The sequence below is a fragment of the Misgurnus anguillicaudatus genome, chromosome 24, assembly GCF_027580225.2.
Source record: "Misgurnus anguillicaudatus chromosome 24, ASM2758022v2, whole genome shotgun sequence".
NCBI lineage: Eukaryota > Metazoa > Chordata > Actinopteri > Cypriniformes > Cobitidae > Misgurnus > Misgurnus anguillicaudatus.
Window position 1 is genome coordinate 24,257,675 of NC_073360.2, and position 16,163 is coordinate 24,273,837.

General features: G+C 36.5%; 1 protein-coding gene across 2 annotated transcripts in view; it reads right to left on the bottom strand.

Annotated features, from left to right (window-relative positions):
* gpr4 (G protein-coupled receptor 4) overlaps nucleotides 1-10,374 on the bottom strand; it is a 29,907-nt gene extending 19,533 nt beyond the window's left edge. Inside the window, exon 1 of one of the 2 annotated variants that reach the window (XM_055196720.2) lies at nucleotides 10,044-10,374. The gene's annotated coding sequence lies outside the window, so the exon portion shown is untranslated. Of the gene's footprint in view, nucleotides 1-1,465; nucleotides 1,759-10,043 lie in introns of those variants that run through there. The other variant, XM_055196721.2, reaches the window with a different exon arrangement.
* Nucleotides 10,375-16,163: the final 5,789 nt, after the last annotated feature.

Genomic DNA, 16,163 nt, shown 5'->3' on the forward strand with positions numbered 1-16,163 from the left:
ATAGATTTATAGCATTTTGAAAAAAATGGTCATGGCTTTATTGCATTGTTGATTTGAATTTTAAATGTTATTATAACCTAAAGATGCTATGTGAAAGTTTGTAACAGAAAATAGTGGTTTTCATCTTGTCACTTTCTTGGTATAGAAAACACATTTTTACCTAAATTTGTCAATATGGATTTATTGCGTTTTGGAACCAAACTCTTCATATCATTCATGAGAATGAGGACATTTTTACTACACATGTACCTGCCATCTTTTGTCATAAGAAACATTTGTAACTGTAGCATAGACATCATTTTTTATGTAACTTGAATTTGTTATAGCTGTTATAAATAATAACTTCAAAGGTTTCAAAACAGCACAAAAAATTGTTTATGACGTCTCACGTAGTAAAACAAATCACAAAGCCTTTTTTCTCAATTGAGTAAGCTGAACGTGATTAAACACATTTTGTTACAATTCCCCCTAGTCTTCATCTGATACACTTTAAGTCAAAAAGTGGAAGTTCAGCGGTTGGCTGAACGTTTCGTTCCTGAAATCTTTAAAACAACAACACTCATCAACAACAGTTTTTTCCTAAGTATAATAATGAAATACACATTTCAAAAGTACTCTCTGTACATTCAGAAGAACTGTACTGTACATACATCATCATTATTCTGGCAATCAGGCTCTCTATCAATTGACATTGGCCACAGAATAAACATATAATCATATACTAATATAAATGATTAAATACAGAGAAAGAAGCACATCTGGATGACACTGTACTCACTGCTTTCATAACATGCTCATGTCTTTGTACAGCCCTAAAGCATACAGCAAGCATGAGGTTAAGTCCTGTGGTTAACTGCTGTTTCTAGAATGTCGCCTGGTGAGATCTGACACTTCTCCTCTGATGTTATCCAACCAATTTCTACTTCATTGCTAACGTTCATTCAAGTTATACACACCCTCGTGTCATTTAATAAAATTTAGCATTGTTTCTTTATGAAAGATTTTCATAATTAAATCTAAAAATCTACACTCATTTCTCCGGTATGCACAGATATGTACAGAAAGCAATGCATAGGTTTAATGTTAGAATGTAAATTAAGATAAATCGTGCATACAAGTGCAGAAAGCAAATATTCACGCAATCATTTTCATCCTATTCAAGCCTTCAAAGTAAAGCAGTCGATTCTGAAATTATGTATCGGATCGCAGATCTGCTTAAGCCCTTGCTATTTACATATTGCATTTCCTGATATGCTAACCATTTAATCATTAAACACTAAAACCACAATAACAGTCAAACATGACTTAACAAAAGTAACTGGGACTTTCAGTATTCCATAATATTTTTTTTTTGCAAAAAACGGCCCTGCATACATTTCTGATGTTAGCCAGACATTACGCGGGCAGTGACAGTTTAGTGGAGAAAACCAGAACCCCGCAAAGATAAATGTAATTATTGACTTACAGCATTCTGGTCTTGTTAAGTCCGCTTTAGCCAGCAGTACAAAAGAGCTGTTGAAGATGTCGTCACGAGAGATGAATATTATGGTCATTTTCTTTTAAACCTGGCTTCTTTAAGCGTCACGTGTTGGTTTTAGTGGGATGATAGGGCTGCGGTTGCAGAAGCATAAGTAAACGTTTTTACTACCAGGATGCACCTGACTGTTCAAACAGCAGAGGCTTTTATCATGAGAACATTGGGCAACTGAAAGGGAACTAATTCAATTGGCCTTCAAACTGCTCGGCATGATGAATAAGCAGGTAGCTAGGCAGGACACTAACTTATAGTTTTCATTTGAGGCCATCGCTCTCCCCACCATGCCTGTGCCCACAGATGATGCCACCTGATTGAGGGTTTTAAAAGTTAATTTCACAGCTAGACTAACAAAATTGTCAAGTTATCAACATGAGTTCTTAAAGGAACAGTTTGTCTAAACAACAAAAGAAAGTTACTATAGGGATGTAAGCCTCTGAAAAGTGAAATACAACTGGTTTATATTAACTGGGGTGGGTACTAGATGGCTTCACGGCTATTAGACGTCTTTTAAATGCAAAATTGCGTTAGTCATCCCAACTGAAAAATCCAGCAAAGACCAACATAAGCTGGTAGATGGTTTTAGCTGTTTTAAGGTGGCAGTAGCTGGTTTTAGCTGTTTTAAGGTGGCCGTATCTGGTCTAAGCTGGTCGTCCCAGCCTGGCAAGCCTGGTCAAGTTGGTGGGTCAGCTGGTCTTCCAGCCTGACCAGCAAAGTCCAGCTAGACCAGCTTAAAAAGTGCCCAAACACAGCTAGACCAGCTTGCTACACCAGCAATACCAGCTAAAATTAAGCTGGGAGACCGGATAAAACCAGCTTTTACTGGTTACAGAATTATAAAATTAAGTGGTGCTTAAATTTGTCAAAATGTTCCAACCCCTTTTCAGTCTTAACAAAAATCTGACTTTGAACTTGACCTGCGCAAAGGTATGGGACAGTATGAAAATTTCATATCATGATTATGGTGAACAAAGTTATCACGGTTATCCATATTATCATGGTTTTGTTAAAATGAGATGGAAATGTTAAAAAAAAGCTGATAAACACACTGAAAACATAATTGAAAATCACAATTAAATATTTCATGTCCCTGAGATTATTTCTGTGGTAAAAAATAAATAAATCCTGTCTAATAAGTTTACCGTGAATAAATACAATACATTATCCCTTAAATGCGTTCTTGTGCAAAAAACGATGTTGCATGTGCATGCCTGCATCAAACTGTTTCTGGCTGGACAGGATTTACCTAGAGTATTCAAAATAATGGTAATCAAACACGGTTGTAAAGATAATTAAATTTTAAACGATAATACTAAACCTTCAGGACATTTTATCGTGGTTAATCGTGAAACTGGTAATCGTCCCATCCCTACCTGTGCAATATTCAATGTGCGATATGTGACAACTTTCTAAATAATGCAGCGATCGATATGCAATACGATGATGCTTTAAAAGGAACAATGCACTTTCTTTGAAAATATGCAAATTTTTACCATTTTGGAATCCATTCAGCTGATCTCCGCGTCTGGCGATACCACTTTTAGCATAGCTTAGCATAATCTATTGAATCTGATTAGACCATTAGCATCACGCTCAAAAATAACCAAAGAGTTTCAATATTTTTTGCTATTTAAAAGTTACATCGTGCACTATGACCGACAGAAAATTAAAAGTTGCGATTTTCTAGGCGGATATGGCTAGGAACTATACTCACATTCTGGTGTAATAATCCATAGATATATACACTAGATGTCACCTTGGCTACGGCAGTTCATTGGACCGAATGCGTCAACTAGAGCCGCCATCTTAAAACAGGGGAGTCCCGCATCAGCGTCATTGTAGACAATGGTGTAACGGAAATAAAATCACCATAAATCGTCATGAATGCGATTTTCTTGGTTTTGTTTTGGTTCGTTTCAACAGTCAGACATGTATTTAGCATTGAGTTCAGAAAAGTTTTGAAATTTACTTTTTCTAACTATAATGCATAATGCTAGTAGGTTTAACACCCATACGCAGCAGAAAAGTCCAACATCGTCCATGAATTCGAAGTACAGGCAGAGATAGCAGCTTTACCTAGATACTTCCTATGACAAGACCCCTGTTCTAAGATGGCGGGGGTTTTGACGCATACTCAGAGAACCAAGGCAACATCTAGTGTACATATCTATGGTAATGACCTAGGACTTTGCTGCCGTAACATGGCTGCAATAATATTACGCAGCGCCTGAAAATGGTCCCCTTGGTAATTTTCAATAACAGAGAACTACTTTCAGGCACTGCGTATTATCATTGCGCCTCCGGCAGCCATGCACAGTCACACTAGTATGATATTTTTTTCACACTGTACAGCCCAATAATCTTCATACTTGTTCTGACGAATCACAAATTGATAAACGTTTCTAAGAGTGACAATGTGCTTTACAGGGAGTGGTCTTTAATATCAGCACACTGTGTTCACATAGCAGGACGACCATGGCAGATGAGCTGAGTAAGAACTGCCTGTCTCCCCCGGTATCGATTCAGGGCAGGTATTTAATTCTTTCCTAACTGTGTTTTATGCTCCAGTGGAGAGGCGACCGTGTGTCTCTAGAGAGACCAGGGAAGGCATCCTGCAAGGCGAATTAATGACTTCAATAAAAGTGCCACGTTTCCACTCAACCCCAGTCAAGAGTTTTATTGGTGAGGTTTAATTTGGCTTAAACTGACCTGCTGCTTTAGGCGGGGTCACAAATGCTAATCACCTTTGTTCCAGATTGCAATGAGAACATGTATCAACCTGACAATGTTTTCTAAAGACAGAAACGAGTGGTAGTGGTGTGGTTATCGGTATTTTGGTTGTAGTTCACTCTGCGGACTTCATGCGGGTTTTTTTAATGACTCTCAGAGGAAACACCTCCACATATCATCTGATGCATCCGGTCCACTTCTGCTATTGTTCTGCTTAGCCTGCGATTGTTTTGACAGGCTGCAATTTGGCAACAATTTCAAGTATGGAAGAAAATTGCTGGCACCTGTTTTTGAGAAATGTTTCGCAAGTTAACTCTAGATGCAGACATTGAGGAAACTTCAGAATAAGAAGCTTCAGGAATAGCTTTATGTGACACCGAAGAGGCCTAAAAGCTTTGTGGGGTAAGGATGTTGTAAATAGTTGGAAAGCTTTATGTCTTTTAAAACTTTACAAGGGAGAAGAACGTCAATAATTATTAATATGGATGAGAAAATCCCTTTCAAGACACCCAGCATTCTCGCAATAACCGATACAGAGTTTACTGTCAGCGTGACCTAAGCACAGAGGTTCATTTCTTATGAAACTCCAAGTTTAAGAGGTTTAATTTTGAGTCCCTGTCTATGTTTACATTCACTTGTATGTGTGTGTATATGGGTGCATGAGTGCGTGTCTGCAGAAAGAGTTTTATTTTCAAAAGCTGCAAGGGTTCAAATAAGTTCAATGTTTACAAGTACACCAAAAGAATTAGCCTTCTTACAGTATATAGGACAATATATTTATATCAGGGAACACAGTTCACTGTCAAACATGCAGTCATTTATGCATTTGGTAGACATTTTCATCCAAAGTGACTTATAGTGCATTCAAGCTACAGCATACTGACGTCCCTTATGGAGGTCGTGCCACTAGGCCGCCATGTCTGCAACGCCTCCAGGCAGTTATTTTAGTCCTATTGAATAAGGGAAAGACAGATATCTCTAAAAATGCATGCTAAAATCAAATTAAGCAACATATTTCACACCAACAATTAAACATGACATCACGCACCTCACGCAACTCTGTACATCCCCCCTCCCCCAGAGAATCATCAGTAGCCCTTTTCACACAGAGATTACGGAAAATACATGGAAAATGCCTCTGGGATTTGTTCGGGATCGTTTGATTTTTGATTCATTCACATTGCCAATGATTTTCCAAAATCAGTGCGTGCATTAGAGGTCTTCTCTGGTACAAAGAAATGTACCTCCACCCGAAATGACCCGAATTACTTTTTACCGAACCCAACGTGCATGAATAATTTTTTTATTAAAAGAAAGACCTGAGACAAACCTGAGAAAATTAGACCCGAATCTGATCCAAACCAGTGGCAATTTTTTATAAACCCGTCTGGACCCGAATGTAAACGGCACCGTCGTGTGTGCTGTCTGCACCCCTGCATGCACCAGTCAGACAGAAAGAAGCCATGGTGGCCTCACAACCAATTTGGCCCACTGCTCCATTTATTTTACTTTGCTTTCTGATGACGACAACAAAGGTAACCACCAAGATTTACATTTTAAATTGTTTGACCGGTGTGGAAAGGAGGAAAAGGACTCATCTTCTCGGGTCCGTTCGGCAAAAACACATTCGTTTTAAATTACGCGAGACCCGATGCCGCTATTATTATACCCGACCCATGTCCAGGGCACACGTGAAACCTTTAGACCCGAACAAACTTGGGTCTCGGTTCGGAGCTCGGGTTTTCAGATCTAAGTGGATCCGTGAAGACCTCTAGCGTGCATTCACACACATATCGTAAAGATCCCGTAAGGACGTATTTTTCCACAGAGTCTGAAGTTTGCTATTTATCCGTGATTTCTCTTTCGAGAAAGCAATCGTGTTCATATTCGTTTACAAAAAGATCATAAGGTGCATGTAATGCTATGTTCTGTCATGCTGGTGAATGATCTCAGCTTCAGCGCGTATAGTGACGAGCTCCCTAATCTCTGTTTCAGTTCACCGATATTTCTCTTTGTGAATGTTGATCTGCGTCCCAATGTCAAAGAGCTGAACCATGACTTCTTGCTGCGATGACATGTGCGTCCTCACTACGGCATGCCCCTTGTTTCTGTGTCTTGTTCATATACACCGCTTTCTGTGTATCTTGCTACTTAAAGGAGCGATCCCAGAACATTTACAGAACGCATTTGCGTTCACACAGAAACCTCTCTGACAATTTTACGCAAATTTTCTGGGACCAAAGTGCTATGTGAATGAGGTTAGTCTTTATCGATTGATGATTGGTTCTTTTAACTGGAAGAAGGAACGTGGGTGATTCTCACCAAATTAGACTTATGAGGTGTCATGAAACATTTTGATAAAAAAGTTAATGCAAAGTAAAAGTATCAAAATAAGGAGCATACAGTTACAAACATCTCTTCATGTACTATTTTGCACATGATTTCAAATGACATCATACAAACCAATTTTGTTGTTTTTTCCACATTTAAGGGGAAAATGTTCATTACCGTGACGTGTCCATGACTGGATTTGGGTTCTTTGACATGGAAATATTTATAATCAAAAAATCTAAAAATTAAAAAGCTTCACTGCATGTTATACTATAAACATTTACAGTAAAGAACGTGGTATTTGGTGATCATTGGTAAATGTACTAGAGAAAATAATAAGGAATATAAATGTGTCCAAGAAAAATTCTCATCCTCCACAACAATTTTCAATCATTGTTTAAGCCCTTAATGAACAAACATTAAAAAAAAAAATTGTTGTAAGGGACATAATTGACTGAGACACTCAAGATGGCTACCAGGTAAGCAGTTCTTATTTTTTCTCTCCAGATAAAAGTTGAAATTTTGTTTGTCATAGTACCTAGACAACATTTTAGTTCTCATTGCTGAAACATGAGTTTGTAAATGCATATATTTAATGCAATATCATGTTGCGGTAATGATAATTTTTGATAACGATAATCAAAAGAATTTAAATAATTCTATAGGAAATATTTTTTAAATCCTCTAAAAATAATGGTTATAGTAAGTTCAGATCTAAATCTTATATGTGCAAAAAAAATTGGCTTCAAGGGCTTTTAAAAAAAATCTGATGCTGGACACCTTCTAAATCTGGATTTCATGAGAATCACCCACTTGCTTTGCCAGAGTGCAGTCATATCGAGCGTTGCACTGTCCTTTATTCATAGTAATATGAGTGCTCAATCTTGTTCTATATCCTATTTCTTTGGTTATACATACACTGTATTATCAGCATGTGTGTTTCCTGGGATTAGAACCCACAAACTTTTGCACTGCTAACACAATGCTCTACCAGTTGAGCTGTGGGAACACTGAATGCTGGTAATGCTGAATGATGGGAACACTGAATTACGGGAACACTGTGTGCAGCTACTTGTAAACCTTAGAAACCTCCAAGCTACTGTCAAAATACTAAAGAACAGGTCCTTGTTTCTCAAATGTTTATGTTTTGATCAATACCTGAAGTTTCCAAAACATCTTCAACTTGATTCCCAATGAAAGCCTGATGAACAGTAAAACCAAAGAGACACTTTTTTTTCTAAACTGGCTAAATCATTCACAATGACCTAATCCCATCCTGCTATTTCATGCTTGCACATCAATACAACCACAAGTGGCCACACCAGCCGCTTCACTAAAAGCTACTGCTTTTGTCCTGAGGACCACAAGAGGCAGCTTACAGCCAGCGCAGGATGGGTTGAATTACACAGTTGAGAATGAAGAGAAACAAACATTAGCTTCAAAGACCTGATGAATTTACATACCACATTTCAACCAAAGTTTACACAGATCAGGCCGTTTAAAAACTCCGTTTTAATTATGATCTGGGTTGAGCCTTGGATTCTGAGTAGTGAGATGCAAGATAGGCATGTATAATATGAAACAGCATGATACTGTATATGGCATAGTATTACTGCTGATGTACAATAAGGCATCAGGTTGCATCCCAGATAAAACTGCTCGATACAATCCAATACGCTCAGCATGCCGTGCACTTTTTATTGGCAACAGAGGCGGCCCATTTATTTCCTCCATGCCATTGCATTACATTTATTGTAGTCATGAAATACCACACTGACCACATAAAAAAACAGTAGCGACAACGCAAACTGGTCTTTATATTCTGTATAAATTCTTCCATGTTTCAAACTACAAATTACACCACATATTTTAATGATACACTTTAAATGGTATGAGTTCATTATTAAGTTAAAAACAAGCACTTGTGGAGTCACCACCAGGCTGCTGGGTTATAGTCACCAATCACAATCTGCTGCTCAAACCAGACATTACCCTCGCAAAACACCCTTATTAGCTCAGGCGGGTGACACCGGAGGAGACATCTTATTGGTTTACACCACGATTACTCTCCTCTTCGCGTCATGCTTTTAATGTTAGTTCTTATCTGGAATCCCCACGAGGGCAATTACTGTTTGTTCAAAAGCCATGATTAAATGGTGCGTTTGTTTCCTAACACACCGATACGTAGAAAAAAAGCTATATCAGGATAAAGCACAAGGGAACATTCCAGAAAACCATTTCAGGTGTCACACTGCCCTTTCGCCTCTAAAGATGATCATCCACATGAGATCAGATGCTGTCTGCGAGAAAGACACAAGTCAACCGCAACTCGCCCTGGGAAGCGGTCGAGAATACACACGAGAGCTAAACTTACACACCAAGCCATTGTATTGGATTTAGATTGTATTACATATAACACCTATCGAGAAATATAAAACCTAACTACTTTAGTATTGGATTCATGCAAGTATTTTTATCATTCACAGCCAAAAATGGCATACAAAGTGCGTTTACAAAGGGAGGCATTTTATTACTGACAGGTTTAAAGTGAAGCATCTTGCACAATATATGTGATGTAGGCTTACTGTGTATAATACAAGAGACATTTTGTTAACACAACCAGTGGTTATTTAAAGCTTGTTAAATTGTTTGTAAAAGCCGTGTGTGTCCAACTGAGAATCTGAGTGGAAAGAACAATCAACCATTAAACTTAATGGTTTAATACATAAGCCATTACTACTACTGTTGTCCTTTACAGTTATGGCTCATTGTTAAAATCATTCCTTAAAGTGGTTTAACTAAGTGTATGTATCCAATGTAAAGTAATTTAATCTGTGCATTTTATTAGTACCCTAATGTAAATATAACGTCACAATATGGGTCGCTTAACAGTCCTGCATCTTAAATGATTGTTAATTGCTAACTACATAAACAAATTACAAATTAACTACATAAAAATACTGTATTACTTATTTAAACTGCTGTCCACTTCCTAGATACTATTGTGTTCCCCATATATATTAAAGTATACTACAGTATGCACTACACTACAGTACAGATTGTTAATTTATTATAGTTAATACTACAGAATAATGCAGTATACACACGTGTTGTTATTACGTACATAATAGACTAGATTACAGTATAACAATTTACTACAGTTTACTATAGCAAGTATATTGCATTATTCATGGGTTAACATTGTTAAGTGATGCAGTTATCAGGTAAAAGTTTGCTGCAAAGCAACGCTTATGTTGCAAAATCCCTCAATTGCATTTCGAGACTTTATACCGTAATGCGCATGCGATTTAAAGACAGTAAAGTATGACAGTGGGAACGCACGTTTAATTGTTTACATTGTTTATCATTTGTAAACGCGAATGTATCTAATAGAGTCTCCCTGAGGATCAAACATTCCAAGAAAAGCCCCCAAAATCGTTGTACTCACATTAATGTGTGTCCATAACTCGTTTACTATGGCAAATAAGCGCGTGTCCTCTGCGTTCCATATGACAGACGCTCCTGTATGTCCAAACCGCCGCGGTAAACCTGACAAAAAACACTCGTTTCACCTTAGCTGAGTGATGCCACCAAAACCTAGCTCGATATACAACAGAGAGTAAAATGTCTTACGTGTAGGTCAGAGCATACCGGCGGACAGGAATAAATAAGCACTCGCGAAGTTAAAGCGCCAATGAACGTGTACAGCTGAGAGCTGTGACGTGTACACACTGACCGTCCCATCAAATATTGGCTGGGTCAAGAAGACGGGACACCACAAAAAGATAAGGAGGATATTATTAGACCTCAATTGTTTCTTGCTTTACGTTGATTTATACATGATATTAGTAGTTAAAATATAATTAACCGAATTTAACAATATAATAAAATTAAAAACAAACACAATTGGCGACTATAGTGTTTTAAACCATGGTTAATAACTAACGTTACTGTATACTGTTTACTATAGTTGTATACTATAGTATACATACAGTATACAGTGTACTACCCTTTACTATAGTAAATATTTAAGTAGCTAATTTACTTTATTTTTTGACCCTTCACATTACAGCTTGTTATTACTTTACAATTTATATAGCCCACATTCAATTTAATTTACTTATTTTAAGGGAGGCTATATATAAATATACAATAAATACATTCAGGAAAAAACACATATAGGGATTGAGATGTATACCCTGAATGCACCGGATACTGTTTACTATAGTTCTAAACTATAGTATACATAAGTATAGAGTGTACAATTTACTACCCTATACTATAGTTAATATTTAAGTAGCCTATTTTACTTTATTATTTGACCCTTCACATTACAGCATGTTACTTTACAATTTATTTAGCCCACATTAAATTTATTTGACATATTTTAAGGGATGCTAATAAATATACAGTAAATACATTCAGGAAAAACACATGAGGATGTATACCTTGAATGCACCGCACACGTCTACCAAATGCATAAATGTAAATGTATCTAAATATAGTTCTTTATTATTACTAGGAATCATGATATTACATTCTTATATATATATATATATATATATATATATATATATATATATATATATATATATATATATATATATATATATATATATATATATATATATATATATATATATATATATATATATATATATATATATATATATATATATATATACATGTACTACAATGCATTATTTGGGTTAATATTGTTAAGTGATGCAGTTATCATAAAGTTTGCTGCAAAGCAACGCTTTAGTTGCAAAATCCTTCAATTGCATTTCGAGACTTTATACAGTAATGTGCATACGATTTAAAGACAGTAAAGTATGACAGTGGGAAAGTAATATTTAAAATATTTAAATAGCCTGTTTTACTTTATTATTTGACCCTTCACATTACAGCTTGTTACTCATATTATTGTACAATTTATATAGCTCACATTAAATTTAATTTACATATTTTAAGGAAGGCTATATATAAATATACAATAAATATTCAGGAAAACACATACGGATGAAGATGTATACCTTGAATGCACCCCATACACGTCTACCAAATGCATGAATGTAAATGTAAAGGTATCTAAATATAGTTCTTTATTAATCCTAGCAAGCATATAAATTACATGCTTTTCTGAGAATCTTTGACATTAAATCACACACAACTAGGCACAAACTTTATATGGTTAGATTGATTTCTTGGAAACAAGGCTGTGTTATCCTCTACAATAGCTGTAACACAATAATGCAGTATAAATACAGTGACGACAGTGGTCTTCAGCTACTTATATAGTATTAGAAAATCACTTAAAGCCGAACATACCTGTGAGTGGGATTGAATTACCACCGTGTACTGTCTGCATCACAATGGATTTCCCCAGGGCCTAACAAGCCCATTAGAGTCCATCACAAGTCATGCTTTGCTTTTCCTAACTGCACTCTCCTTCCAAAAAAAACATGATTAGAGGCAGCGCCAGGTAAAAAAAACTGAACCAAACCTGTATGCAGTTTGAACAAACAAGTAATGCATCAAACACTCCGGTCACTTGCTTTTGAGTAACTTAAAATTAGATTTTTAATAACACTAAACATTACAAACATTTGTTATGCCACTTTTTAAAATGGCTGGGTTACTTTTGACCCATGATGGGTAAATATTGGACAGAACACATGCTGGGTTAAAAATGACCCCATAAAATGACCCAGTTTTGGGTTGATGCTATGCAACCATGGGTGTGTTCTGTCCAATACTAACCCATTATGGGTCAAAAATAACCCAGACATTTTTTTAAAGTGTAATCTCCTTTATATGCTCATGAGCAGAGATTTAGCATTTGAAAGTACAAAGAGCGTTGCATCTACATCTGGACTCCATAATTCACACTCACAATAGGCCACAAAAACTTTGTAATGAGGCAGTGCTATATCAAGCCAACCTGCTGCTGTGACAAATGGAATGTGTCAAATGCATTGTAAACAACACAGCCAGTAAAATCTCCAAAGAGATAAGAGGAACAGCATTAGGATTTGGGAGGTTAGAAAAGAACATGGATTCACTGTCCTATACACAAATATATGTCACTGTACAATACACTATTTGCACTTTCTTGTTTAAATTTGTGTTGCATCAGATCAGTAAGAGTTGAATTTACTTGCAGAAGTAAACGTCCCATAACAAAGTTGTTTTCTGGTCTATAGCTTTATTTGTTGTTGTTTTTTCTGTAAGTGCTCTGTCCTTGACACATACAAGGTCTCAAGTGGCTGTTAAAATGCAAGGCTATAGCCCTGAAATTTTCTATATGTTAATGCAGTACAATCCCCGAGGCATGTAGGCTTGTTCACAGCGGTCACCAACACAATAACAAATTGCTTCTAAGAATACCTTGCACTCTTTACCTTTAGTTTCACTGGAGTTTACTGTTCAAGTCAAATGCCAAAACTTTAAAAGTTTATTAAAACAACAACCATGGCACTTGAAAAACTATACTCACTTTAATTAAAATAGTTAGATAAATGCCTACACTGTCAGAAACAAAACGGGGTGGTTCATTTTTGTACTTTTAAAGGTATACAACACATTGAAATGTTGGGCATATTATACCCTAAGGCAGTGGTTTTTAAACTGGGTTCCGGGGCCCCCAGGGGGGCCGCGAGATGGTGCCAGGGGGGCCCCAATTTTCTGACATTTTATAAAATACATTTATTTATCATGAATTCTGTGTAATTAAACTTAAAAAAAAACAAGGCTACTAACCAACAGCACCACTTTGTATAACTTAATATGTTTTGTTTAATTAAAATGTAAAATTTTAGAATTTTTTTTGTCATAAATTTTCTTTGGGGGGGCTGCGAAGGAATGCACCATACATAAGGGGGGCCGCATGCAGAAAAAGTTTGAGAACCACTGCCCTAAGGACCTATTTATGTACCTTCAAGGACCAATTTTGTACTAGTTAATTTTTAGGGGTACAAACCATTTTATTGTACCTTTAAAGGGTGCTTATACAGTAATTTACCCAAAAAGGTACAGCATTATGCATTATGTGTTGTATACCTGTAAAGGTACAAAATGGAACCTAGGGTACCACCCCAGCGACAAAAAAGGTACAGTTTTGTACCTTTAATTCTAAAAGTGTACATTTTTACAATTAAGTGATAATTAATATCTATCAAATTGTTACTTCAGTATATTCCCAGAAAAACGGTCCAAAATGGTCTCTAGCTGTCCCTGGGGCCTTTCAAAAAGTACACATTTGCACCTAAGGAGTTAATACTTGAACCTCTGAGGTTAATACTGGCACCAAAGAGTGCATATTGGTACCTCAAAGATGCATATTTGTTGCAAATATTCCAGTGACGGCTCATGACTACTCAGGGGTGCTAATTTAAAATATGTGTTGGGAGTGTCACGTGTGTTGCTCGTGTTTTCAAAATATGTGTTTTTTGCATCATGTGAACCATGTGCATCACGTGTTTTGTCAAAATAAGTGCCTGCTGCACACGCGTCAAAACCGTTTATAATAAAAGAGACGCTCACGTTCACAAAATACACGCAAGGCGCTCACTTAACAGTAAACTCTGATTATGCATGAGATTATGCGAGTATCTGGCAAAAACGAGCGTCTCTTTTATCATAAACCCTTTAGACACGTCTGCAGCAGGCACTTATTTTGACAAGACACGTGATGCACATACGATCAATTGATGCGCAGAACACTTTGAAATTAAGAACCACACACATGACGGGCTACATACATGTTGTGACGAACTTCGCATCGTGTGCCCTCACCGGCTGCCACTGAAATATATACATATGTGAACCTCTGCAATTGCACATATTACACTGTAAAAATGCTGGGTTGTTTCAACCCATAGTTGGGTCAAATATGGACCAACTCTACTGTTGGGTTACACTGTACAACAACCCAGAATTTGGGTTGAAATAACTGTTGGGTTTGTCCATATTTAACCCAACTACTACGGTACTGCCCTGGTGACAGCTTGGGACCATTTTTAACCATTTCTTTTCACCACAGTGTGCAGTTAAAGTGTAGCTGTATTGGATAATCAAAAAATGTTTTTCATGCCAAACATTTTTTTCCTGATAATCTGTGATACACTAGATTTCAGTGAAAGAAATAGTTTCACATAAATTGCATAAGATTTATCAGCACTAATGTTCTGTCCCAGAGCATGCCTTGCTCCATTACACCATTATCGACCCCCAGTGTCAGATCCATAAAATATATCTGTTGTGTTCAGGCAAAAAATAAGAGGGGATACAGAAACTGCACGTGATGGATTTTCATTTCAAATGTAGATCTGCTAAAATCTTCTAATTAGGAACTGACGCATCAGCAAATGTTGAATGCTAGATGCAAATCAGTTGTGCATGGGGAATACTCTTCTGGGAATGGGAATTCTGATGTGAACTGGTCAGAAACTATTATGCATGTATACTTTAAATTAGGCTACAGTTTGTTTAGGGACATCTGGGACAAATTCACCCCCCAATGTTTACTTGCAATCCCAGAAGACAGCTTTGCTTATTTTCTGTCACCTCGAGTCCAAGGAGACAACTGAAAATTGGCTTGTGAATGAGACAAGGATTGAATATCAGGTCACACCCGTGTCTGTCTGGCTACAAAGCTTGGATGTTTAATAAGTTGTTCAAGGTATATAAATAGCATTTAACAATACAATCATCATTATGTGTTTATTTGATATTTGTAATATATTTGGTACCTTGTATGCAGTATAAAACATAAAAAAAATTATATCCATTTATATTTGTGCACTACTTTGCCAACCAAAACATTTTTTTTTAAATAAGGCAAAGGTTAATGATATTTGTTCCTGATTTGATCCTGCTAATGTTTGTTCCTGTAGCTCAGTTTGAGCATTGTGCACACTCACAGATAAAGGTTGACTTAAAAAAAGACTTAAAGAGTGCATACTGGTACCTCAAATGTACCTTTTTTAAGTGTATACTCTCAAAACAAAAGGTACAAATAGCTGTCGCCGGGATGGTATAACCTTCAAAAAGTACACCTTTGTACCTAAAGGGTGCATATACTGCCTTAAAGGTACATATTTGTACCTAAATTGAACATATTATGGCCTTTTAAAAGGATACTGTCCCTGTGTCAGCTTTTCTATTTATTTTAAAAAAATGTCTGGCAACATGAGTCATGGCCTTGAAACACCCATTTTTTTCATTAAAAAAATTATTTCTTTTTGGTCTTACTGATAAACAGCATTAACACATCTGGAGAACAGTGGAATAGTAATAAAAATTGTAATGGACATAACCACAGCTCCTAAATTTCTCTTTGGGTTTCAAACAAAGGAAATCCATTAAAATTATATTAGATTTCTTTGTCTGCATGCTGTTAAACTAAATGGCAACCGTGGACAAAAAAATACATTCAGAAATGTTGTTATTTTGATAACCCAGCCTTAATAAATCAAGAAGTTTGTCATTGTGCGTTTTTCAATTAACACTTTGCCTCAGGCCAGACCAACCATCGTTTTTAGAGAAGAAACCAATCTGAAATCAC